At 41.0% G+C, this 26,502-nt stretch overlaps 1 protein-coding gene across 4 annotated transcripts in view; it reads right to left on the reverse strand.

The window, feature by feature from the left end:
• TRAPPC9 (trafficking protein particle complex 9) overlaps positions 1 to 26,502 on the reverse strand; it is a 715,201-nt gene that overhangs the window by 568,023 nt on the left and 120,676 nt on the right. The gene's annotated exons all lie outside the window — the stretch shown is intronic.

Consider the following 26,502-nt stretch of genomic DNA (forward strand, 5'->3'; position numbering starts at 1 on the left):
ATGGGATAATGGGAGGGGTGTGGACAAGGGAGTCCCTCCTTATAGCATCTACTTTCTCTGTGAAATACCAAAGTCACTGCTAATGCAGAAGACAGAGGACTTGGAGAGAAGAGCAGCAGAGGGACACACACCCAGGATGAGACCCAGAACAGCAAGGTGAGACTCAACTCCAAGAGATGCCCTGGTCTTTCCCTCTCTGCTATGCTACCACCTTAGGGGAAGTCCTTCAAGCTGTCTGCATCCTGTGTGCCTGCAGTAAGAGGAGTGCCTACATAAGGAATTACTAAGGACAAATGAGATAACGCATTCAAAAAACTGTGGCTGGCAGATATTGGGCACTGAATAAACTGAAATGATAATAATTATTATCATCATCATATAGCCACACTGGAGTGGACAAGGGACAGGTCAATAGCTGCAAAGTGAAACCAAGTGCTCCACTGAGGCTGTGACCATAAATAATAAATGGCAAGGAAAAGGACTTCAAAGAGCTCAGGCACAGGTATTAATTGGTGAATGCTACCATAGGAATCTTCTGTGCCTAAGCATTTTGTTTTGTTTTATTTTGAGGCAGGGTATCGCTCTGTCTCCCAGGCTACAGTGCAGAGGCACAATCTCAGCTCACTGCAGCCTCTGCCTCCCAGGCTCATGCAATCCTCCCACCTCAGCCTCCTAAGTAGCTAAGACCACAGGCATATGCCACCATGCTTGGCTAATTTTTAAATTTTTGGTAGAGATAAGGTCTCACTACATTGCCCAGGCTGGTCTTGAACTCCTGGGCTCAAGCGATCCCCCCGCCTTGGCCTTCTGAAGTGCTTGGGTTACAGGCATGAGCCATCGCACCAAGCCGGCATCATTCTTTAGGAAGCCAGAGAGCAGAGGAGAAAAGTGACCAGAATTACTTTTGAATACAACACAATAGTGTTAATCTAAAACATGAAAAAAGTCTTCAAGTAATCAAATCATTCTCAATCTATAAAAATCTCCCAAAGGGCTCCAGCTGATATCATGTAAATTATCTAATTTGCCTAATGTTAGGAGAGCACTTACGGTTGAGGTATCCTATTAAGTCGCATTCTACCACCCCATATGCACTCTCGGTAAATGCTGCTAAAATGAAGAAGGAAAGGGAGCTATTTGTGCTGCCTCATGCCACTTGCAATGTTGTGCAAGAAAGGAAAGGCACCACAGTGTATCACTTGCCTAAGCTCTGAATGGCATTTCTAGACGGAATAGCATACACACTGAGTAGCACGGAGGAGGCCGCTTCACCACAGCGTGGTCTGGCTGTGCCATTTCATTAGAGAACCCCCGTGTTTGTGCTCGCTGTCCTATGGAGGAACTTCCTATGTAGCAGTACAGCTGGCTATGAGCACTCTCAGAGCTTTGTGGAAGGCCAGACTGGGGGTACTTCAATACGCACTTATTCCCCTTGAGGGGAGCAGGGTACACCTCTCTAGCTGTGCCTGGTGACTCCCTAAAGGGAGTCAAAAACTAATCTTCTCCTGCAGTGGAAAAGGGACCGTCACCTGCTGCCGGGGCAGAGGCGATCTGTGGATACAATCAATCATAAATGATTTTCAGCACTGCCTACTGCCCTGTGACGCTCCTGCTGCGTGCATGGAATGAGGGTTGCTGCTTGGCTTTCCCCTCCTACCATAAGACCTCATCGCCATTTCAGTGGGGTGTCAAGAGTGAAATGCTTATGCCCAGTTGTCAGCATGGCCTATCCAGTGCAAAGGACCCATCCCCCTTTCTCCTAGAGGACTCAAGTGTTGGCTATCAATCGTTGTCAGATCTATTATTTCATCAGGAATTACAAACTGGTGATATTCTAATTCTCTAATTCCTCTGCACTCATAAGCTACAATTTGTCTAGAAGGAAGGATTTTTTCCTCATCGACCATTTGGTTACCCTGGAACACAGACAACACAGACATTAATAAATGGTTGAATCTTCCCCTTTATTTACTGAGTGGAGAACTACTGCCCTATCAAACTCTACTAATGACCAATGAGTTGTTTTGTTTACTGTTGAGTATCATCATCAAGTGCTGGATTTTTATCTAATTGTTGTTTCCATTGGTTGTCATGACATCCTCTATTTCTAACTGATACATAATTGTACATATCTATGGGGTGCAGTGTGATGTTTCAACACATTTACTGTATAACAATCAAACCATGGTAATCAGCATATCAGGGCTTTGTGGTTAGAGCACTCACATTCCTCTCCTGTTGCTTTTTTGAAATACGCCTTTTTGTGAACTACAGTCACCCAACTGTGCGCTAGAATCCAGAACTTACTTCTCCCATCTAAGCAGAACGTTGTACCCACTGTCCCGCCTCTCCTCGTCTCCCTTCCCCCACCATCCCCAGCCTCTTCTAACCTCTATTCTGCTAATTCCACGAGACAAACTTTTAAAAATTCCACACCTAAGGGAGGTTATGCAGGATTTGTCTTTCTGTGCCTGGCTTTTTTCACTTAACATAATGCCCTCCAGTTTCACCTGTGTTTGCAAATGACAGGATTTAAGTCTTTTTTACGGCTGAATAGTATTCCATTGTGTATATGTATCACATTTTCTTTATCCATTCATCCGCTCTGCTGAATGGCACTTAGGTGGATTCCATATCTTGGCTATTTGAAGAGCCACACAGCTATACAGTTATGCCTTCGACACTGACTTCATTTCCTTTGGATATATGCTCAGTAGTGAAATGGAAGATCATACCGTGGTTCTATTTTTACGTTTTTTGAGGAACCTCCAGACTGTTTTCCATAACAGCTGTGCTAATTTACATTCCTACCAATAGTGTGTAAGGGATCCCTTTTCTTCACCTCCTCAACAGCATTTAATCTTCTGACTTTTTGATAACAGGCATTTCATATGGAGAAAGGTGATCTCTCACGGTGATTTTCATTTGCATTTCCCTGATGATTAGTGATGTTGAGCATTTTTTCACATTTTTTTGGCCATTTCTATGTCTGGGTTTTTTGTTTTGTTTTGTTTTTGTTGTTTTCTTTCTTTTTCTTTTTTTTTTTCTGGTGAGCATGTGAGATTGTAAGGGCCAATTTTGAGAGAGAAAGTAAGTTCAGTTTCTCTATAAATTAATCATTAATGTCAAAGGCACACTGATGCAAGACCAGCATATGGGCTCCTGTGTCAGATTAACAAGGTTTTCTTAAAGCAATACCCAACCCCTTAGTAAAGGTTATAAAGATTATAAAAGGCTTATGAAAGTTACATCTTATGTTCAATATTAAAATTTTATAGATTGTTTATAAAATTTTGAAAAACAAATTTAATTGGCTTCATGCTATTTTATTAGGGTGCTATTAAAATAGCATGCTATTAAGTCTTCTTTGAGAAACAATATTGTTTGGAAAATTAAGTCTTCTTTCTCAAAGAATGAAGGTTTTCACCTTTTTAAAAAATCCTTGAGTTATCTCTTTGGTCAAATGAATAACTTATTTTACAATGATCTGTGATATCAAGTGTCTTAAACATTTGACTTTTTCAAAATCAAATTATAAATTATGTCTTTTTCTGACCAATTATTCATTGAAGATATTAGGTTCCCTAAAGTCCAAATATGAAATAATTTGGCTTATTTGGTATAAAAATCAAATAGAAATATTATCAAATATGAAACGGTGTTTGGTTTTCTTTAGGCTCTATTTATACAAATATGTTATTGGTATGTGTTCCAAAATCATGGGAAACTCCTATAATTCTGATATGACTTAATTTGTTAAATTATTGTGTGCCACAGAGGTAACAAATTTCCTTATCAATTTTATCTTTGACCACAGCTGCCCTAAAACCTTTTGTCATCCACAGACAACTGTTGTCTTGTTTTGGTCCTCTTTCAAAGGAGGTTTTATAATGAGCTATAAAACTCTAACAGGTGCTCTTGAATACAAGTTTCTGGTGACTTTGGAGACTGTGACATCAGAATAGAAGAAAAACTTTCAGGACTCATGGAGAACCGAAGCGTTCAGGAATATCAAGCAAAACAGGGGTTAACTAAAGGTACTGAACTAATATAAGACTGAAGTAATCTTTTTACCTTTTTGCTTAAAATATTGCTGATCCTTTATTTTGTTTTTACAGAGTCAAGGAAACTTTTCTTTTGCACTCTTAACTGCTTTTAATGATTTAGTATACTCCTATGAACAAAATTTAGAACATATTTGTTTCACTCTACCTGACTCCTTCAGAATTTGGAAACTATTTGTGAGTATTTTTAATACCTAATTTGTTGAGAGTTTTTAATCATGAAGGGATGCTGAATTTTGTCAATGTTTTTTTCTGTATCTATAGAAATGACAATATTGTTTTGGTTCTTCATTCCATTAATGTGATATATCACATTTATGTTGAACCATGTTTGCATCCCTGGGATGAATTCCACTTGTTCATGGTAGAAGATCTTTTAGATGTGCTGCTGAATTTTGTTTGCTAGCATTTTGTGGAATAACTTTGCATCTAATCTTCCCCAGGGATATCTGTCTTTTGAGATTAGCTTAGTTTTCTTTTGTTGATGTTTTGTCTTTGTCAGGTTTTAGAATACCAAAATAATGCTGGCTTCACAGAATGGGTTTGGAAGTAGTTTGAGAAAAATTGGTACTAGTTCTTTGTTAAATGTTTCAGCAGTGAAGCCCTCAGGTCCTGGGCTTTCCTTTGATGGGAGACTTTTTACTACTGATTCAATTTTCTCACTGGTTTTGGTCTGTTCAGATTTTCTATTTCTTCATGATTCAATCTTGGCAGGTTATGTGTGTCCGGGCATTTATCCATCTCTTCTAGGTCACTGAGTTTGTTGGCATATAATTGTTCATAATAGTCTCTTGTGACCTTTTAAGTTTCTGTATTATCAGTTGTAAATTTCTCCTTTTTAATCTCTGATTTATTTGACATTTATTTATTCTCTTTTTTTCATAGTCTAGCAAAAGGTTTGTTAAGCTTTTCAAAACACCAGCTCTTCATTTCATTAATCTTTTGTATGGTTTTTCTAATCTCTATTTAATTTATTTCCGCTCTGATCTTTATTATTTCCTTCTTTCTACTAACCTTGGTTGAGTTTGTTCTTGTTTTTCTAGTTCCTTAAGATGCAGTGTTAGATTGTTTATTTGAAAGCGTTCTTCTTTCTTGATGTTGGCGCCGTCTTTGGCCAGTGGACGTCCCTTCTAGTTGGTTCCTGGATCCTTTGGATAAAGTCCCACTATTCTTTGATCCCTTTCTTTCTGGTTCATATCCAGCCCCAGGCCTAGAATGAAATCAGTTCTCCAAGGAGCTCTTATTCCCTTTAGTGGAAAGAAGAGTTTAAAGACTAAAACCCAGAGGCTAGAAGTGCTCCTTTCTACCGGATTCTCATTGTCTCTGAAGGGCTTTACAAAGGACAGACCAACTTAAAAAGTTTTTACAGTGCTGAGATTATAAGTGATTTCTGCTTTAAATTGTTCTTAAGTTTGACAACTAAAAATAAAAGATTTGGACTACAAGCTTCTTAAGAGGAAGAAAGTCGTGTCATTACCCACAATTACATTTACTGAGCACTTACCTTGTGTCAAATACTATACTATGTTCTTTAGACTGTAAAATCTTTAAGGGCAAGGGATTCTGGTATATATTAATAACAAACTTCAATATTTTTTATCCAAAATAGGCATTTAATACCTTCCCACAAAATACCTGCCAAAGAAGAGGGGAAAGGCATTATGATCCCCCTTGTAAAGTTCATAAAGGTGAACTCAGGAACAATCCTGCAAGTTTGATTATGGATTGGTATCAAAAGTCACCAAAAAATAATTTTTAATGTTTTAAGTATAATATTGTAGTTATATAAGAAAATACTCATTTTTTAGCAATGCATACTAAAATATGAAGGTCTGAAATGATATGTCTCTGAGATTTTCTTTTAACTAATTCTGCAAATTTAAAAAGCAAGAGATGAAGTAAATGTGTCAAAATCTTGATAACCACTGAATCCAGGTGATGGATATATGAGGATTCATTTTACAATTATTTTTACCTTTATATTTGAAAATGTTTCATAGAAATAATTTTTATATTTTGACAAATTATCATACATGTAGTGATAGAGTACAAAGTGCTATGATTTTTAATACAATGTGAAACGATGAACTCAAGCTAATTAACATATCCATCACCTGAAATATTTAATAATTTTTGTGATGAAGGCATTTGAAATTTGACTTTGGGCTAATCACTTCCTCTCCCTGGGCCTCACGTTTGCCAGTAATAAAATGGGGATAACAATAACACTGTATTTGTTAACGGAGAAGAAGACTCTTCACAAACCCTCAAGCCTCTTTTGTAAAAAGGGAGTTTGGCTAGGTAACAGTGAGCCTCTCTGCACCGTCCCTGGAGAGGCAGAGTGACCGATCTGATTGCTGCATTTGGTCCCAATAACCAGGTGCTGTGGACTCAGCTTGGCTGGGTCCTGCTTGCTCTTGGGAGCTCTCTGGTCACAGAGCCTGAGTTCCTGTCTGCAGCTCCATACTGAAAGTGTGGCTGTGGCCTCCCCTGAGTGGGGATGGGGCTCCCCTGCTCAGCACAGCCTGTGACTGGGTAGGAAGCTGTGTCTGCCCAATTCTTGGTATTAGTGAGGAATTTCACTTTCTAAAAAAACCATAGGTCATGTCCTTCAACATAGCCTGTGTTGGTAATAAAGATGTGTTAGCTCCATCTTTTCCCTTTGTTTTGTTTTTAACTGTTTTGTTTTACATTTGTCCTCTGCTTAGTGGAAGCCTCCTAAGAGACCTCAGCACTGTTATGTTGAAAGATCAGTAACATTATTCCTAAGAAAACAATTCAAATACTAACTGTGGCATTATTTCTATAAGCGAAAGTACCAGAATCAATTGTGAAAACGCAACTTCAGCTTTTTGATCAAAGCACACCTATAATTTTTCCTCCGTATTTTATTTTTCCTTCATTCTTAGTTTTCTCCTCCCAGATTTCGAAAAAAATAGATACACTTCTTTCCCCCCTTTCTCTTCTCTACCTGTTTGGAGTACCATAACTGACTGAATGTGCACGTGGTTGTCTCTGATGATCACTCGGCAGAGACAAGAAGAACTGTGAAATTCATGACGTGCTGGTTTTCATGCCAGTGTCCACTTAAATGGCCTGTAAATCATTTCTGATCAAAAGTTTTGGTGATCATATTTTCGGCTTCTGTAAGAACAATATAGTTTAGTAATAACTAGGCTTTCATTTAAAACGTTCTGTCTGGGCCAGGTGTGGTGGCTCACTTCTGTAATCCCAACACTTTGGGAAGCTGAGGTGGACAGATCACTTGCATCACAGAATTCAAGGCCAGCCTGAGCAACACAGCAAAACCCCATCCCTACAAAAAAATACGAATTAAAAAAGGGTGTGGTGGTGGACACCTGTAGTCCCAGCCATTCAGGAGGCTGAGGTGGGAGGGTCACTTGAGCCTGGGAGGTGGAGGTTGCAGTGAGCCTTGATCATGCCACTGTACTGCAGCCTTGGCAACACAGCAAGACCCTGTCTCAAAAAAAAAAAGGTTCAAAATAACTTTTAAGGGCATGACGTGCTCTAATTTGACTAAAATCATTGTTGGATAATCTGATCAAAAATGGAATGAGATACACTGATTTTTTGTGAAATAAGCAATCATCACCTCCCACTGACCAAATCATATGCTATAAATATGTTAAATTTATCACAAGCTTTTCTCCAGCTTGTCATGTGGAACAGACAGCAGCCGCCATGGCTTATGTTCTTCTATTCCTCCTACAGTAACACTGGCTGCATGTGGTCAGGCCTAATATGTTGGAACAGGAAGACTCAGTCAACCCTGGATCTGAATCCCAACTCTGTTCCTGTGTATGACCCTGAGAAAATAATTTCAGTTCTCCAAGCCCATGAAACCTTATTGCTGTGTCCATCAACACATAAATGCATAAAGAAAATGTGGTATGTACACACAATGGAATACTATGCAGCCATAGAAAGGGAAGAAATTCTGTTACTTGTGACAACATGGATGGAACTGGAGAGTGTTAGGCTAAGAGAAATAAGCCAAACACAGAAAAACAAATACTACACATTCTCACTTACATGTATGATCCAAAACAATTGAACCCATAGAAGCAGAGAGTAGAATGGTGGTTACCAGAGGCTGGGAGGTGGGTGGAATGAGGATATGATGGTCAAAAGATAGAAAGCCACATTTAGACAGGAGGCGTAAGTTTGACTCTTTGGGGCTCTATTGCACAGCGTGGTGAATATGGCTAAGAATCGAGTGCCGTACATTTCAGTATTACTAAGAGAATGGTCTCAGGAGACCGGACTCTCAATCTGTGGGATACGACACTGTCTTCAGATAGACGGTATTGGAAGTGAATTGGAAGATACCCAGCTGCTGTCTGTTGGAAAGCTGACTGATTACTGATGGGGAGAAATCCTTACACATATTTTGGTAACCAGAGGTCACAGAAATTTTCTGTGTTGGTAGTTGTGCTAAGAACAGAAAAAACACTTTGAGTGTGTTTTTCCACAGAACAAAATGTATTTTATTCTCCCAAATAAAGTCATAAGAGAGGCCGGGTGCAGTGGCCCACACCTGTAATCCTAGCACTTTGGGAAGCTGAGGCAGGACGATGACCTGAGGACAGGAGTTCAAGACCAGCCAGGCCAACACAGTGAAACCCCGACTCTACTAAAAATATAAAAATTAGCCGGATATGGTGGCACATGACTGTAATCTCAGCTACTTGGGAGGCTGAGGCAGGAGAACAGCTTGAACCCAGGAGGCAGAGGTTGCAGTGAGCCAAGATCACGCCACTGCACTCCAGCCTGGGCAACAGAGTAAGACTCTGTCTCAAAATAAATAAATAAATAAAAACAAATAATAAATAATAAAGGCATAAGAGGAGAAAAAAGAAGAGCAAAAAAACAGATATGACAAACAGAAAATAAATACTAAGATGGTAGACTTGAACCCATCCACACCAAACTCGACAAAAAAAAAACACAAGATCCAACTATACATACTTTATACTCTCAGGAAATGACCTTTTTTAAAAAACAAAACAAAACAAAAAAAATTTTTTTTATTTCCATAGGTTCTAGGGGAACAAGTGGTGTTTGGTTACATAAATCAGTTTTTTAGTGGTGATTTCTGAGATTTTAGTGCACCCATTACCCTAGAAACATACTCTGTACCCAATTTGTAATCTGTTATCCCTCACCCCCCACCCTTTCCCGGAGTCCCCAAAGTCCACTGTATCATTCTTATGCCTTTGCATCCTTATAGCTTAGCTCCCACTTATGAGTGAGAACATTTGATGTTTGGTTTTCAGGGAACGACCTTTAAATATGAAGACACAGATTGAAAATAAAAGGATGGGGAAAAAAGAATACCACACAAACACAAGTAATAAGCATAATAAGTCTGGTATGGCAACATTAGTATCAAACAAAGGGGATTTCAGTGTGAGCAAAGGAATGAATGGGCATGTTTCATAATGAAAAAGGAGGCCATTCATCAAGGAGATACAGCAATACTAAATGTGTGTGTATTTAACAGCAGAGCTTTAAAATACATGAAATAAAAACTGATAGAACTAAGAAACAGAAAGATTCATGATTTTTTTTTAAGAGTTGGGGGCTTTAATACCCCTTTGTTAAAAAAAATAAAAGAGGCCAAGCATGGTGACTCACATTTGTAATCCTAGTACTTTGGGAGGCTAAGGCAGGAGGATCGCTTGAGCCTAGGAGTTCGAGACCAGCTTGGGCAACATAGTGAGCCCTGTTTCTACAAAAAAAANAAAAAAAAAAAAAAAAAAAAAAAAAAAAAAAAAAAAAAAACAAGAAAATTAGGTGGGCATGGTAGTGCATGCCCTTGGGCCCAACTACTCAGAAAGCTGAGGCTGAAAAAATCACCTGAGTCCAGGAAGCAGAGGCTACAGTGAGCCACGATCGTGCCACTGCACTCCAGCCTGAGCAACAGAGACAGGCTCTGTCTCAAAAATAAATATATGAAATTTAAAAACTTTTTAAGTAAAAGAATAAGTAGACAGGCTGGGCACAGTGGCTAACACCTATAATCCCAGCACTTTGGGAAGCCGAGGCAAGTGGATCACGAGGTCAGGAGATCAAGACCATCCTCACCAACACAGTAAAACCCATCTCTACTACAGATACAAAAATTAGCTAGGCATGGTGGCGTGTGCCTGCAGTCCCAGCTACTCAGGAGGCTGAGGCAGGAAAATTGCTTAAACCTGGAAGACAGAGTTACAGTGAGCCGAGATCGCACCACTGTACTCCAGCCTGGGTGACAGAGCAAGACTCCATCTCAAAAAATAAAAAATAAAAAAGGAGACAATAGTGATACGGAAGATTTAAACAAACTGTTAAATAACTTCTTCAATTGACATTTATGCAACACTATACCCCTCTACTGCAGAATATAAGTTCTTTTCTAGTACTCATGGAAAATTCACCAAGATAAACCATATGCTGTACCATAAAACACATCTCAATACATTGTAAAAGACTGAAATTGCATAGAATATGTTCTGACCGTAACAGTATTACAAGTCAATAATAATACCATTTCTACAAAGGCTACAGATACCTGAAAAGTAAGCAATACATACACACATCAAAAATAAAAACAAAAATGAAATGTTAAAAATATTTCTAACCGGGAATGGTAATAAACACACAACAGGTCAAAATCTGTGAGATATACCTGCCACAGTGCTTACAGGGAAATTTATAGCTTTAAATGTTCATATTAGAAAAAAAGAAAGGTCCAAAACCAATAACTAAGTCTGCACTGTAAAAGCTAGGAAAAGACATAAAAAAATACAAAGTAAGTAGAAAGAAAGTAATCAATGAAATAGGAAACAGGAAACAATAAAGAAAATCAACAAAGTCAAGGTTCTTTAAAAAAAAAAAAACAATAAACCCCTAGGAGAGAAACACAAGTCATCTGTATCAGGAGTAAAAAGGAGGCAGATCCCAGTCATTAAGAGAGTAATAAGAGAATAGTATAAACAACCATATGCCAATATATTTGACAACTGGTGAAACAGACAAACTCCTTGGGGGTAAAATGACACAAGAAAAAATTAACAATTTAATAATCCTGTATTTATTAAAGAAGTTGAATCTGTAATCCAAACTCCCACAAGAACTTCCATCACAGATGGCTTTGCTCCTAAGTTCTATCAAACATTTAAAGAAGAAATAATATCAATTTTATACAAACTCTTTCAGAAAACAAAGGAGCAAATACTTCCCAACTTAAGTCATGAAGCCAGCACAACCCTGACACTAAATCCTGACAAATAATTAAAAGAATAAACTTAGACAGTAAAAGCAGCATGGAGTCTTCAACAGTCTCATAGAACTAAAGAGATACACAGTTCAGGATCCACTGAGGAAGAGAGACGCCCCAAAAGAGTTCTCAGCTGCCCCTGTAAAGCACTACACAGTAAGTAAACTACAATGCACTGATAGACAAATGTAAATTCCAGTAGTTTCTAAGAAGTGGGGGGTTACTGCAGCCACCGAGGGCACCTAAAGACCTGTGCGGTCAGTCATTTCCCTTCGGGGAACCTTCCCCAGCCACTCCGCCTTGGGCTCTGCTCTGTCATATTTGGATTTGGTGATGCAGAGGCCGGCCACATAGTGCACAGGTGGCCTATCTGCCTCATAAGTGGCAATGATCTAGAAATGCTTTACATCCCCCTGCCATGATCAAAGGACCCGCTGTGCCTGCCCCCACCCACATGCTCTACAACCATGACCAGTGATTTCTGACATGCTGATGTCTCAACAACTTATTTTCTCCATTCACTCAGACAAACATCAATGATGACTTTAAGATGTGCATTATGGCCAGGTGTGATGGCTCACGCCTGTAATCACTGCACTTTGGGAAGCCAAAGGAGAACAATCAGTTGAGCTCAGGAGTTCAAGACCAGTCTGGGCAACACGATGACACTTTGTCTCTAATAAAGTTCAAAAACAATTACATTAGCTAGGCATAATGGCATGTGCCTATAGTCCCAGCTACTCAAGAGACTTAGAGAGGAGAATTGCTTAAACCCAGGGCGCAGAAGCCGCAGTGAGCTGAGATCGGGCTACTTCACTGCAACCTGGGCAAAAGAGTGAAAGTCTGTCTTAAAATAATTAATTAATTAATTACTAATAATTTAAAATAAAGCAATATCACAAGCTCAAAATAAGAAGGAAAATAGGTAGAAATCTAATAAAATTTGTACATGATTAATCGTTGAGGCATGGTATGTGTCAGATATGGTATAAGGTCCCGGAGCTTTACACAAAAAGGAATGAATTAATGGCATTTGCAGCAACCTGGATGGGACTGGAGACTATTATTCCAAGTGAAGTAACTCAGGAATGGAAAACCAAGCATTGTATGTTCACGTTCACAGGTGGGAGCTAAGCTATGAGGATGCAAAGGCATAAGAATGATACAACAGGCTTAGGGGTCTCGGGGGAAGGGTGGGAGGGGGTGAAGGATAAGAGGCTACAAATTGAGTTCAGTGTATACTGCTGAGGTGATGGGTGCACCAAAATCTCAGAAATCACTAAAGAACATACTCAGGTAACGAAATACCACCTGTTTCCCAACAACACATAGAAATAAAATTTTTAAATTTTTTTTAAAAAGGTCCTGGAGCTTAAGAGATGCTTAGCCATGACCAAAGAGGCCACAGTCTAATTCGTATAGTTATAATTAATGAATTAGGGTAAAAGGATTTCATGTTCGGTTGGACACAGAAGCTGAAGGAGATGGAGACAAGACTGACACTGAGGGCGACAGCTTTGGGAACCGTGTGGAGGTGAGCCACTGGCTGAGACAGAAGTTCAAAGTCACAGGAAGGGGAGGGCGAGTTCATCTGAAGACAGCAGCTCAGGCAGGTTGAGTCTCTTCACCCCCTGAGCACCATGAACATCAGCCAATAACACTCCCAGTAAAAATGTGAAGGTGACAAGGAAAAACAGAGGACCCAAGGACAACATCCTGGGGCACACAGAGGTGAGGGGCCATGAGAAACACATCTAGAGAAAGCTAGAGGTTTGAGATGAGACTCAAGAACCCAAAATGTGAGATATTCTGGAAAGACAAGAAATCGAGGTGGATATGAGAGAAATACCCATTGGGATCACCACACGTGGGAGTCAAGTGGTCATTTGCAGCCTTCAAAAACACTTTCATCCATGCGAGAACCCAGCAGCAACAAATTAAAAATGGGACAGGAGTGGACAGTGATGGCTTATCTTCTAGGGAGCGCATGATGCTTCAGGAGCACACAGGCAGCGGTCTGAAAGTCAAGCGCTGCATCAGAGGCATCACCCGCATGGCCTGACTTAATATTCACATTTTACCCAGTGAGTAAAATATGAGCATTAGCCCCACTGTAGGGACAAGAAAAGGGAGAATCAGAGACATTATAAATCTTTTCAAAGGCCATATTGCCAGTGAGCAGGGATGAGACTTTAGCCTCAGGCTTCTTGAATCGATTGCTCTTTCTCCCATATGAAGCAACTTCCTTGGCATTTTTGTGCTCATTTCACAAAGGGGGAATCTGAGGCTTGGAAAGGTCACGTTACTTTCCTGGGGTTAAGGTAATAAGCAGCTAAATTATATTCAAACTCAATGCTGGCCGGGTGTGGTAGCCCATGCCTGTAATCCCATCACTCTGGGAGGCTGAGGCGTGCAGATCACCTGAAGCCAGGAGTTTGAGACCAGGCCGGCCAATGTGGTAAAACCCCATCTCTACTAAAAAATACAAAAATTAGCCAGGCATGCTAGCAGGCGATTGTAATCCCAGCTAACTCAGAGGCTGAGGCAGGAGAATTGCTTGAACCTGGGAGGCAGAAGTTGCAGTAGCCGAGACTGTACCATTGCACTCCAGCCTGGGTGACAAGAGTGAAACTCCGTCTAAAGGAAAAAAAAAAAAAACTGATATCCTGAAACAGCCACTCCAACATGTCCAGCAAGTTAAGCATCTTCCAGAGCAAGGGAAATGAACTCAGCTTTTCCTCACTCTGCATATATATCCAGGTAGCATAATAGTCTACCTACAAAGGTTGAAAAAGTCACATGCCACCACTATAAAGATTAATGATATGGCAAACCAGGAGATATGGAAGATCTGTCATGTAACAAGAAAACAAGGCTTTTCCTTAAGACAGTGTGGATTAACTTGGATAAATTTGCAGTGAGCCACATTAACTGCCTCCCATCAACAATTCTTTATATTTGCTAGTCACTCAATTTTCAGAGTGACCAGTTGGAGGCCCTGATGAACAATCATTCAAGTGCACCAGGAGACTGACTATTTTTCCTTGTTCCTTTCATGTTTATAAACATGTTCTACCAAAATGAAAGGTAATTATGTTAAGCTATCAGCTCACTATATAAACATCTATTTTAAGCACTGCCTAGAAAAATTTTTAACATCTCTAGAGATCTTAATATAATGCCCAGAAGAAGAAATTGTATCAAGAAGAAAGACTTGCATTACACAGAAGAATCTACATATTCAAATTACTTTCTTGGGGCTATTAAGGTAATAAGTTGCTAAATTATATTCAAACCCAAAGCTTTAAGTTCAAATTTTCTGCTTTTTTCATTTTTTCACGTTGCCCACCCAGATTTCCCCAAAATGCAAAAATACAAAGAAAACACAGATATCCTGGAAATAATCCCCATCAAAATACCAATGATGTTTTTGACAAAAAAAAAAAAAAATCCTAAAATTCATATGGAACCTTAAAAATCCTCAAATAGCTAAGGCAATCCTAAGCAAAAAATAACAAAGCAGGAGGCATCACATTACCTGACTTCAAAATATACTACAAAGCTATAGTAACCCAAACAGCATGATACTGGCACAAAAACAGACTTGTAGACCAATAAAATAAAATAAAGAACCCAGATACAAACCCATGCTTTTACAGCCAAATAATTTTCAACAAAGTTGCCAAGAGCATTCATTGGGAAAAAGACAATCTCTTCAATAAACGGTGCTGGGAAAACAGTATATACATATGAGGAAGAATGAAACTAGACCCCTATGTGTCACTATATACAAAAACTGACTCAAGGCCAGGCATGGTGGCTCACACCTGTAATCCCAGCACTTTGGGGGGCCGAGGCGGTTGGATCACCTGAGTTCAGAAGTTCAAGACCAGCCTGGCCAACATAGTGAAACCCCATCTCTACTAAAAATACAAAAATTAGCTGGGTGTGGTGGTATGCCTGTAGTCCCAACTACTCAGGAGGCTGAGGCAAGAGAATCACTTAAACCCAGGAGGTGGAGGTTGCAGTGAGCCGAGATTGCACCACTGCACTCCGGCCTGGTGACAGAGTGAGACTCTCTCAAAAACACAAAACAAAACAAAACAAAAAAATTGACTCAAAGGGATTAACAACTTAAATGTAAAACCCAAGACTACATATCTAATAGAAGAAAACATAAGGGAAACACTTCAGGTCAATGGTCTAGGCAAAGATTTTATGGATAAGACTTCAAAAGCACAGGCCAACTTTAAAAATAGATAAATGAGATTTTATCAAACTAAAAAACATCTGTACAGCAAAGGAAACAAGAGAGTGAACACACAATCTTCAGAATGAGAAAAAATATTTGCAAACTATTATTCCAACAAGGGACCAATATCCAGAATATAAAGGAAGTCAACCCAACAGCAAAAACTCATCGTCATCATCATCATCATCATCACCCCATTAAAGAGTAGGCAAAAGACACGAATAGGCATTTCTCAAAAGAAGACATACAAAATGGCCAAAAGGCATATGAAGCAATGCTCATCACTAATCATCAGGGAAATGAAAATCAAAACCGCAATGAGAGATCATCTCACCCCAGCTAGAATGGCTGCAATCAAAAAGACAAAGAATAACAAATGCAGCGAGGATGCAGGGAAAGGGAAACTCTTCTGTGCTGTTGAGAGGAAGGTAAATTAGTACTGTTATAATGGAAAACAGTTTGAAGGTGCCTCAAAGAACTACAAACAGAACTATCATATACCATCCAGCAATCCCACTGCTGGGATTTCCAAAGGAAAAGATATCAGGGTGTGGAAGAGGTATCTGCACTCCCATGTCTAAGTCACAATAGTCAAGGTATGAAATCAACCCAAGTGTCCATCAACGGAGGACTAGATAAGGAAAACGTGGTATATATACACAGAGGAATGTGACTCAGCCACAAAAAAAGAGAATGAAATTCTGTGATTCACTACAACATGGCTGAACCTAATATCCTAAAGGACATTATGTTAAGTAAAATAAGCCAGGCACAGAAAGACAAATACCCCGTTTTCACTCTTATGCGGAAGCTAAAAAAGTTGATCTCATAAGCAGAGAGTAGAGGCTAGGAAGGGTTGAGGGAAGGAAGGATAGGAAGAGGTTGGGCAACAGATACAAAGTGACAACTAGACAGAAAGAACACATTCTGGCACTGTACAGTGACTAGAAGTAACAACGATTGTTTGTGTATTTTCAATTGGCTAGAAGAGAGGATTCTCAACGTTACCAACACAAAGAAATGATAAATTTTGAAGATGGATTTGCAAAGTATCCTGAATGGATCATTACACATGATACACATGTATCAAAACATTACACACTACCACACAAACATATATAATGATTATGTGTCAATTAAAAATATATATATATATTTTAAGTTTTTTTTAAAAAAAATAAAGATAATAAATTATTAGAATATGCACATCTACCTCTGGTTAGATAAGCCACAGCACAGCAGCATAATGCAAATTTATGCAATCATTAAAAATGACATTTGTAAAGACTGTAACACTATGGAAAATGTTATGTCACATGGAAAATCAGGATACAAAATTATACTTACAAAATAAACTCAATTTAAGAAATTAACCCGGCCGGGCACAGTGGCTCATGCCTGTAATCCCAGCACTTTGAGAGACTGAGGCGGGAGGATCACAAGGTCAGGAGTTCAAGACCAGCCTGGCCAACATAGTGAAACCCTGTCTCTACTAAAAATATGAAAATTAGCCAGAAGTGATGGCCCACATCTGTAATCCCAGCTACGCTAGAGACTGAAGCAAGAGAATGGCTTGAACCTGGAAGGCAGAGATTGCAGTGAGCCGAGATCACGCCATGGCACTCCAGTCCAAGCTACAGAGCAAGACTCTGTCTCGGAAAAGAAAGAAAGAAGGAAAGGAAAGAAGGAAAGAAAAGAAAGGAAAGAAAGGAAAGAAAGAAAGAAAGAAAGAAAGAAAAGAAAGAAAGAAAGAAAGAAAGAAAGAAAGAAAGAAAGAAAGAGAGCAAGCAAGCAAGCAAGCAATCACTCAATTTTTAAAAGAACAGAAAACAATACAGAAGAATTACACTAAAAATGTTAACAGGGCTTGCCTCTATAGGATTATGCATAATTTCTTCCTGTTTGGTTTTCCAAGATTTCTAAAAGAAGCATAGATTACTTGTATAATAAAAACTGTATTTTAAATGCTCAAAATTGAATTTTCAAAAAGGTTTTACAAAGAAAATTCAGGATTTGTTTATAAATGCTCCATAAGTGAAGAACACAGTATCATAAAACATCAACAAGAAAACTTTGAAGTTCCTTCATTCTCACAAAGGTGGAAGTTTAAAGGGAATTTGTAGCCCTTCCCAGTGTAACACAGACGTTTTACAAACAACAGCTGCATTAGCAACTGACATTTAATGAGGTCTTACTGTGTGCCAGGCACTAGTCAAAGCACTTCATATGTCTTATTAAATTATTCCCAAAACCTTACCAAAAAAGTGCCATTGTTTATAGATGAGGAAATGGAAGCTTAGAAAGATCTCACCCCCATCCAGTTCAGTGTGCCCTCTACTTCACCACCACAGTCTCTCATGTGTAATATGCTCAGCCATCTCCCTTAATTCTAAAACTATTTCAAATTTCACTTCATATTCATTTGACAAATACTGACTATCCACCTTCTATAAGGAAGAGGCCTATCATAAATCGCTCAACTGGAGTCCCATGTACTCAAGCACAACAGCAAAATCTTGTAATACCTTTGTCTGCCTGGTGGAGTCTCCATTGATATATTTTAGGAAATAATTTGAAAAAGGCAATGTTAAGTCAACTTCATGGTTCAGCACGGTGGCTCACGCATGTAATCCCAGCACTTTGGAAGGCCAAGGTGGGTGGATCACTTGAGGCCAGGAGTTCAACACTAGCCTAGCCAACATGATGAAACTCCATCCCTACTAAAAATACAAAAATTAGTCAGGTATGGTGACGGATGCCTGTAGTCCCAGCGAGGCAGGAGAATCACTTGAACCCAGGAAGCAGAGGCTGCAGTGAGCCGAGATCGCAGCACTGCACTATAGCCTGGGCAACAGAGCAAGACTCTATCTCTGAATAAATAAATCAGTTCCACATGTATTGACTACTTTCTAGGTAAAAGCATTGCCCAAAATGATAAAAGATAAAAGGGGAATAGACACGGTCTCTGTCCCCAAGAAGTCAGTAATCTAGTGAGGGAATGGGATAGGTAAATTAATGATGCTGAATTGAACACTCAGGAAGATAGTAATGAGGTGCAGTGGAAGAAATGAATTTCTTTGTAACAAGAAACCGGGAAAGTGCAAGAGCAGAGCACGCTGCAACAGGAGCAGCATGAAGGCCATGTGATACATTTAAAAAGCAGAAAATGTTCAGTGTCTCTGAAATGTAGGTTACATGGATGGAAAAAGTATGCAATGAGGCTAGAAAGATGGTTCGAATCAAATCATGAATGTCCTTGAGAAAGGGTTGAGACTGTACTAGATAGACAAGGGGTGGGCAGTGCAGGTTCTTAAGGAACAGAATGTGATTTAGCTCGCATTCTAAGGAGGTAACTCCAGCTGCAACGTGACGCACAGACTTGCAAGAAGCAAAGTCAGGAAACAGGACATAAGGTCAAGAGTCTACTGCCCTAATCCAAGCACAGGTATTGGCTGAAGCAGGGTCCTGACCACGAGAGAGGGAGGGGGGGAATCCCATATGAGAGAAACTCACGCATTAGAACTTGGGGATGACTGCAAACGTTTTAAGCGTCCAAGACTAAGTAATGACACCCTTAACTCAAATGGGAAACATGGAAGGAAAAGAGAATGAGTTCAGAGGAGGATCTGGTAACTGCAGGACCCTACGAGACATTCAGGAGACAAACCCAGCCTCCATTTGGAAACTGCAGTTCAGAGGTCAGGAGTGGAAACGGAACTATGTGAAACCATGAACAAATTGTTGTTACATTTTGAATAAATCAAGAGCTTCCCTCTTCAATCCCACCATAAATCTTCACAATGTTTTTTGTTTTTTGTTTTGAGGCAGGGTCTCGCTCTGTCACCCAGGCTTGAGCGCAGTGGCGCGATCTCAGCTTACTGCAACTTCCGCCTCCTGGGTTCAAATGATTCTCCCACCTTAGCCTCCCGAGTAGCTGGGATCACAGACTCCCACCACCATGTCTAGCTAGTTTTTGTATTTTTAGTAGAGATGGTGGTTTCACCATGTTGTCAAAGCTGGTCTCAAACTCCTGACCTCAAGTGATCTGCCCACCTCAGCCTCCCAAAGTGCTGGGATTACAGGTGTGAGCCACAGCACCTGCCCAACATTTTTAAAATTTATAGCCTCATTGACTCATTGTGTAATTCTTTATTTTTAAGAAACTTTTTTTTTCACAACTCAAATTATTACTTTTGATATATAATTAATTTCATAATTTTGAAACCAAAACTACTTTTCCATCTGCTCAGTTTCTCCCCCATGATGAAGCATACTTCTGTGTCATGTCCCTGAGGTCACAGGACTTGGCAATTTTTTTATTTATGACATAATGATCACAGTTACAACAACAAAAGATTTTGTTCAACAAATATTCCCACAGTGTACAGCTGCAGCTGCAAGCCAGCAGAAATTCCCAACCCTGGCTCGCCTCTGTCTCCACCACGCTCTGCTCTGCGGCAATGAGAGACAGTTGATGTGAATGGGGAGCAGAGAAAGGAAACACCAAAACTGAAGGCCACTGGAAATATGTCAAAGATGCACCACTTCTTTCCTGCTCTTCCCAGCCCCAAGAAACACAGTAAAATGGGAGGTGAGGTCCATGTCACTAAGATCAAGGCCCCAGTAACGCACAACCTCACCCAGACCAAGTCCCCATCTACTCTGACGCTGATGAATGGCAAACTTTTAACACATTTTCTTTGGGCTGAGTAACAAAATAATGAGCAAGCAATGAAAAGAAGGAGTAGCTGAGTAAATTACATCTGACATTTTTGTCTCATCCAATTCTTGTCTTTCAAACAAATGACAACTGTATCTAAGTTGACAGATAACCTCCTTGGTACAGAAACAAACTAATCTGAGTCATCAGTGTTGAAAGTCTAACCAGGGCCGGGATGATGGAAGGGAGAAGAGGAATTCCACATGTGGTAAACTCAAGCATTAGAGTGAGTATTCCAGGCGATTAACAGGATATGGGGTAAGTAGGACAATTTAAGAATGACTCCAAAAGCTTTAAGCTTCCAAAACTAAGAAAACAGCAACACCCTTGACCTGGTGTCTGATGCTGGTTGGTTCAGTCTTTAGTGGGTACAGCCCCTTGTCAGTGTCAGACACTGAGATCCAACATCCTATGAGTGGGTGCCCTTAGCCAGCCACAGGTGACCCAGGACACGGGCTCAGGGATGCACTCCAGAGCCAGGTGCCTGGGGCTGTAACCCCAGGTCCCACTTAAAGCCCGGAGGCCCACTATGCCTCTACTGCCTCCTCCTTGCAATCAAAGCCTGCAATATGCCCTCTAATCACAATGATCAGAGAAGTGCACACGCATGGGCGCATGTTACACCAGGCCCAGCACACAGGGGTGCATGACAACAACTGTCACACACTCTCGCAGAACCCAGAAACTGACTGAAGGCAAAGGCTGGTCACTTTCTCTCTACATCCAGAAGGTGCTGTATTTGAGAAAAGATAGGAAGAACATTCTAAGAAGATAAATACTGGCTGGGTGAGTGAGAAAATTAATTAATCAAGCTTTAGCAGGCCAGGACTGTGACATATGAGCCACAGACTGAGAGGATTAGGACTTGTCAATCCAGAAAGCAGAGACAGAGAACAAGGCCACCAGCAAGAGAGAGAACAAACGGACCAAGCCCCATAGATCCACACGCGCTCCCTCCAGCTCTGCCGTGCAGCGCGTGGGTGCAGGCGCCGGATCCACCTGCCCTGAACCTGCTGCCTCCTCCAGCAAAATGCTGCCTGGGTGTCAGATGGGGCCCGGCACGTGATCACCAGTGCCGTGAGGGTGGCTGTGGGAACAGAGGGAAGTGGAGAGCAGCCTTAGGAGAGCAGTTAATAATAACCGAGAGGGCCGCGAGATGAACCCTCAGGCCCTCAGGGCTGTGTACAAACAACCACGCCAGCACCGTGGGCCGGGCATCCTGTCATCTGGTGCAGGTGTTCCAGAGGGGACTTCCAGAACAGGCCGGACCCAGTGCACTGAGTAGTCTTCTCCCCTGCAAAACGGGGTTGTCTGACAGACAGGAGATAAACTCTGAACGTTTTAAGAGGGTCTCTATATTTTACACCAAGGAATATGCCATTTCTTCCCCTAAAACAGATCCCTGCCACTTCAAAGTTGCTAAATATTATTAATTTGAATTAAACTCAATGTCTTTTGTAAAATCATAGCCAGAAAAGCCTTATTTTTCTCTCTCAGATCACTAAAGTGGATACCAGCAAGGTTTGGTGACTGCATAGGCCAAATAATTGAATTCTGTCTCCATGCCATACATATAAGTAAAGCCCATAAATATGGGCCAGTGGTCACAGGAGGCACAGGAGAGGTCTTCAGCTGACATTTCAAATGTGTCCACTCCATGACCACTTTTCTTTTTTGACAGAGTATCGCTCTGTCACCAGGCTGGAGTACAGTGGAGCGATCTCGGCTTACTGCAACCTCTACCTCCCAGGTTCAAGTGATTCTCCTGCCTCTGCTTCCCAAGTAGCTGGGACTGCAGGTGCGTGCCACCACGCCCAGCTAATTTTTGTATTTTTTGTAGAGACAGGGTTTCACCAAGTTGGTCAGGACAGTCTTGATTTCTTGACCTTGTGACCCACCCACCTTGGCCTCCCAAAGTGCTGGGATTACAGGCGTGAGCCACTGCACCTAGCCATCCACTTCTAAAAGAGCAACATAAGCATATAACATATTGTCAGTTACTGTGACCTCCTTTGTGGGTCATAAAACTTAATTGAGTGGAAAGTGACCAGCGTCCCATGGGATGGGACGGGACAGGCGAGACCACAGCGCATGGTATAGGCTGAATCATGTCCCCTCCCCACAAAATTCATATGTTGAAGTCCTAAGCCCTAGCACCTCACAATGTGACCATGTGTGGAGACAGGTTCTTCAAGGAGATAATCAAAATGAGTTTTGTTAGGGTGAACTCTAATCTTATCTGCTTGGTGTCCTTATAAGAAGAGAAGATTAGGATACAGGCCCAGAGGAAAGACCATGTAAAGAGTTATCAAGAAGACGGCCATCTACAAGCCAAAGAGAAAGGTCTCAAAGAAAACCAATACCGCCCACACCTTCATGTCAGATCTCTGGCCTTCAGGGCCAGATCAGCAAATTTGCAGTATGTCAAACATACTGCAAAATTAATTTTTACAGTATATTATAATTATTTTCTGTCACTTCACATTGAATTGAATTATATGCATACATCATCAAAATAGAAAACTGTGAGACTTTAGTTTAAGAGCAGCATATGTTGAAACACTCTTTGGAAGTCACGAACAAATCCACATAAGCAACAACAATGACTGTGTATTGAGCACAGGTCCTCGGTGGGACACAGGTTGAGAACAGGTTCTTTATATACATTGCTTCTAATCCTTACAGCACTTCACACTGAAGTGACAAAATATGAATAGATTTGAAATTATAAATCAAATATGAGATTCAATATCTAATACAGAGCTCTTTAACAAATGAATGAACATATATGACTGCTCATTTAACCCAATTCCTACACCTTTTATTGAGGAGAAAACTAGGGCCAGGGAGAAAAGAAGGTCACACGTGGAAAGGCTAAGGATAAAGTCTCATCTCCCAGCTCCTCATCCTGTCCTTTGTAGAAAAAAACCAGACCAAACCCTGAGCAAGATCCATAGTCCTTGCGCATCCGGCCTGCATGACCTTTTCCAGTTCATTTCAATTTTCAGATTCAGTACTCCCATGTGAAAACCCTACCACCTCACGTTGGCTTCAATTCAGTAATCAGAAATTCTGTTTATCTTACTCTCACGTGGCCCTGATACAGACATGCCTACATTTTCATCACTGAAGTCACACTTAGCATTAAATAAGTACCTGCCACATACCGCTACGACAAAAAAAAAAATTTTTTTTGAGACAGAGTTTCACTCTTACTGCCCAGGTTGGAGCCCAGTGGCGCAATCTCGGCTCACTGCAAACTCCACCTCCCGGGTTCCAGCGATTCTCCTGCCTCAGGCTCCCAAGTAGCTGGGATTACAGGTATGCACCACCACACCCGGCTAATTTCTTGTATTTCGTAGAGACAAGGGTTCACCATGTTGGCCAGGCTGGTCTCGAACTCCTGACCTCAAGTGATCTGCTCACATCGGCATCCCAAAGTACTGGGATTACCGCGCCCGGCCAAAATAAACATTTTTAAAAACTAAATTGGTCAATTAAAGACTAGAGTCAGAGTCAGACACAGTCAAAAATAAAAGTTCTCCCATCTGTTCTACCTGGCTGTGAAAATCGTACAGAGAAACAATCTTTTCATAACTTTAGCTGGTTACTCTGTTGCAATTATACCCACTGAAAGCTTAGCATTTCACCACAGAGACAGAAAGTTCTAACTTAGAGACTCAAGGGCAAATATGTAGGTCTCTAAGTTAGAAAGAACTGTACAGCCTCATCAGGGAAAGTGCCACCTGCCTACTGGGTGAAGTAGGCAAACAGACCAGCACTATTTGGCTCCCACTGTGGCAGGCATGATGCCAAGCGGTCAACACATTCTTTCTGATAAATCCTCCACCTAACCAGATGCAATCTTCTTAATTTTGCAGTTGAAAAACAGGCTTGGTAAAGTCAGTAAATTGTCAAAGGTTACCTCTGATAAGTACATGAGCCAGGATACAAACCCAGCTCTGCCTGAGCCCAAAGATCACAGTCCCTACAGTCCTCTTCTGAATGAAAGCATCGTCGTCCCCTTCCTGTGACACACACAGCAACCCAGGCCCAGGGACTGTCAGCATCTTGTCCAAGGCCACTCAAATACCCATGAGTGACATGCATACATCATCAAAATAGAAAACTGTGAGACTTTAGTTTAAGAGCAGCGTATGTTGAAACACTCTTTAGAAATCACAAACAAATCCACATAAGCAAGAGCAATGACCATGTATGGAGCACAGGTCCTCAGTGGAGAACTATATACTTTGTCTCTACTCCTTACAACAGCCCGGGAAGACAGGTATTCATCCTCATGTTACTGATGAGGAAACAATGGCAGAGGGGAAAAAAAGGCAATTGGACTTACCAAGCATTTATTGAGCCTCTATGACTAGGCTGGGATTAAAAAAACAAAAAGACTACATTCCAGCTGTCCAGCCTGGCACACTCAGTCCACAGACATAAAAACTAAAAATTAATATACAATGTGTAGACCCTGAAAAAGCCAACTCCACAGGATGAATCAATCGTGAGTGGCTAACAGGACCTAGATTCAAATTAGAGTCAAGCAGCCATTTGCTGACTAGAGGTCACACACAGACCTCAAGTTCCCAGAAAACCCACATGTCTGCTGAACTTAGGGGACTACCGAGCTGCCTGTTCCCATTTATGCCATCAACAGACCGTGACCTACATCAGCCAGTCAGAACTAAGCAAGTCGGACGCCTTCAAACCCATAAGTGAACCTGAGGGGGAACCTGGGCAGGAACTTTCTCTGTAAAAGACAAACCTTTCCTTTGTCTTCTGGAATGGGTAGCTTCAGTTTGCATCAAAGGCTATATCTCCCCAGTGTGTAAACTATTCCCTGGAATAAAGTCTCTCCTCTAAAGTCCTTTTCAGAGAACTCACATTCACAAATGTGATAAGCATTGTTGTATACAAATGGGAAAAACACTTTGGGAAGAAAAAAGTTTTTTCTACCAAGAGGTGTCAAGGAAAGGGGCTGCGGGGAGGTGGGGGCACAGGCAGGGAGGTTAGTGCTCCATTCTACGTAGTGAAAAGCTGGAAGAAACTCACAGTACACACATGTGGAGCCTCTGCTCTGGAAACAGCAGCTAAGTCTCCCTCCCAAGCTGAAGAGGTGGCCTAGGCCAGGCTGAAAGAGCACTGTGCAACGTGCAGGGGCCTTCAGCCTCTGACACGATTTCAGCAGAAGATTGCTGCAGATAAACACCTGCTTTAGAAAAATCGCTTTACCATGTGGGTAGAGGACATGCAAGAAAGGGAGGATCTGGAAGACAGGGCAGTCTCTCAGGATGAGCTGCTATATTCCAGAGCAGAAGTAGCAGAGCCCAGCCTGGGTAACAGCGTCTTGGCACTCTGCACAGCAGATGGTGGACAGGCACACAGGAAAGCAGGATGGCACTATATCCCTGGGAAGAATACACCCCTTGGAGCCATGCTGTCCTCAGAGACAAGATCCTTCGCAAAGCTGCAGAAGGTCCCTTTGGATACCACCCTGGGATGTTCTATTTTGGTTCACTTGGCAAATTAATGTTTTCCTATAACTAGGAAATCCACTAATATATTTGGGATTTTGACATACTGATGGTTTTTCTTCACCTCACTATTTTACATGTGTGCTTTCTCTACCAAGCATGCATTTTATTAGCAGGTACTCATTATGCTGTACTACATGGTATTTATATCTTCAACATACAACTAAAAGTACGTCAAAAGCTTCCCTTCATGTCTGCTGGGGTTTTGTTCAATCCTTTCTATCTAGCTCTGAACAAACAAAAGGGATCACATAAGTTGCAATGAAAACAAATTATACCCCTGTACTGATGAACTCCCACCGGGATTCCTTATAACACAGCAATTCATATGCATGCCTTCCCTTCTCCCCAGCCCAGGTGAAAAATGAAATATATCCAATCAAAGTTCCCAAAGAAATCACATAAGCCATCTGGAGAAAAAACGCAAGCAGGAAAAATGCATGTTAGGAATGAAAAAACAGGAAAGCGCCGGGCACAGTGGCTCAAGCCTGTAATCCCAGCACTTTGGGAGGCCGAGGCAGGTGGATCACAAGGTCAAGAGATCGAGACCATCCTGGTCAACATGGTGAAACCCTGTCTCTACTAAAAATACAAAAAATTAGCTGGGCATGATGGCACGTGCCTGTAATCCCAGCTAC

This window comes from Cebus imitator, unplaced genomic scaffold (genome assembly GCF_001604975.1).
Source record: "Cebus imitator isolate Cc_AM_T3 unplaced genomic scaffold, Cebus_imitator-1.0 Scaffold284, whole genome shotgun sequence".
Lineage (NCBI taxonomy): Eukaryota > Metazoa > Chordata > Mammalia > Primates > Cebidae > Cebus > Cebus imitator.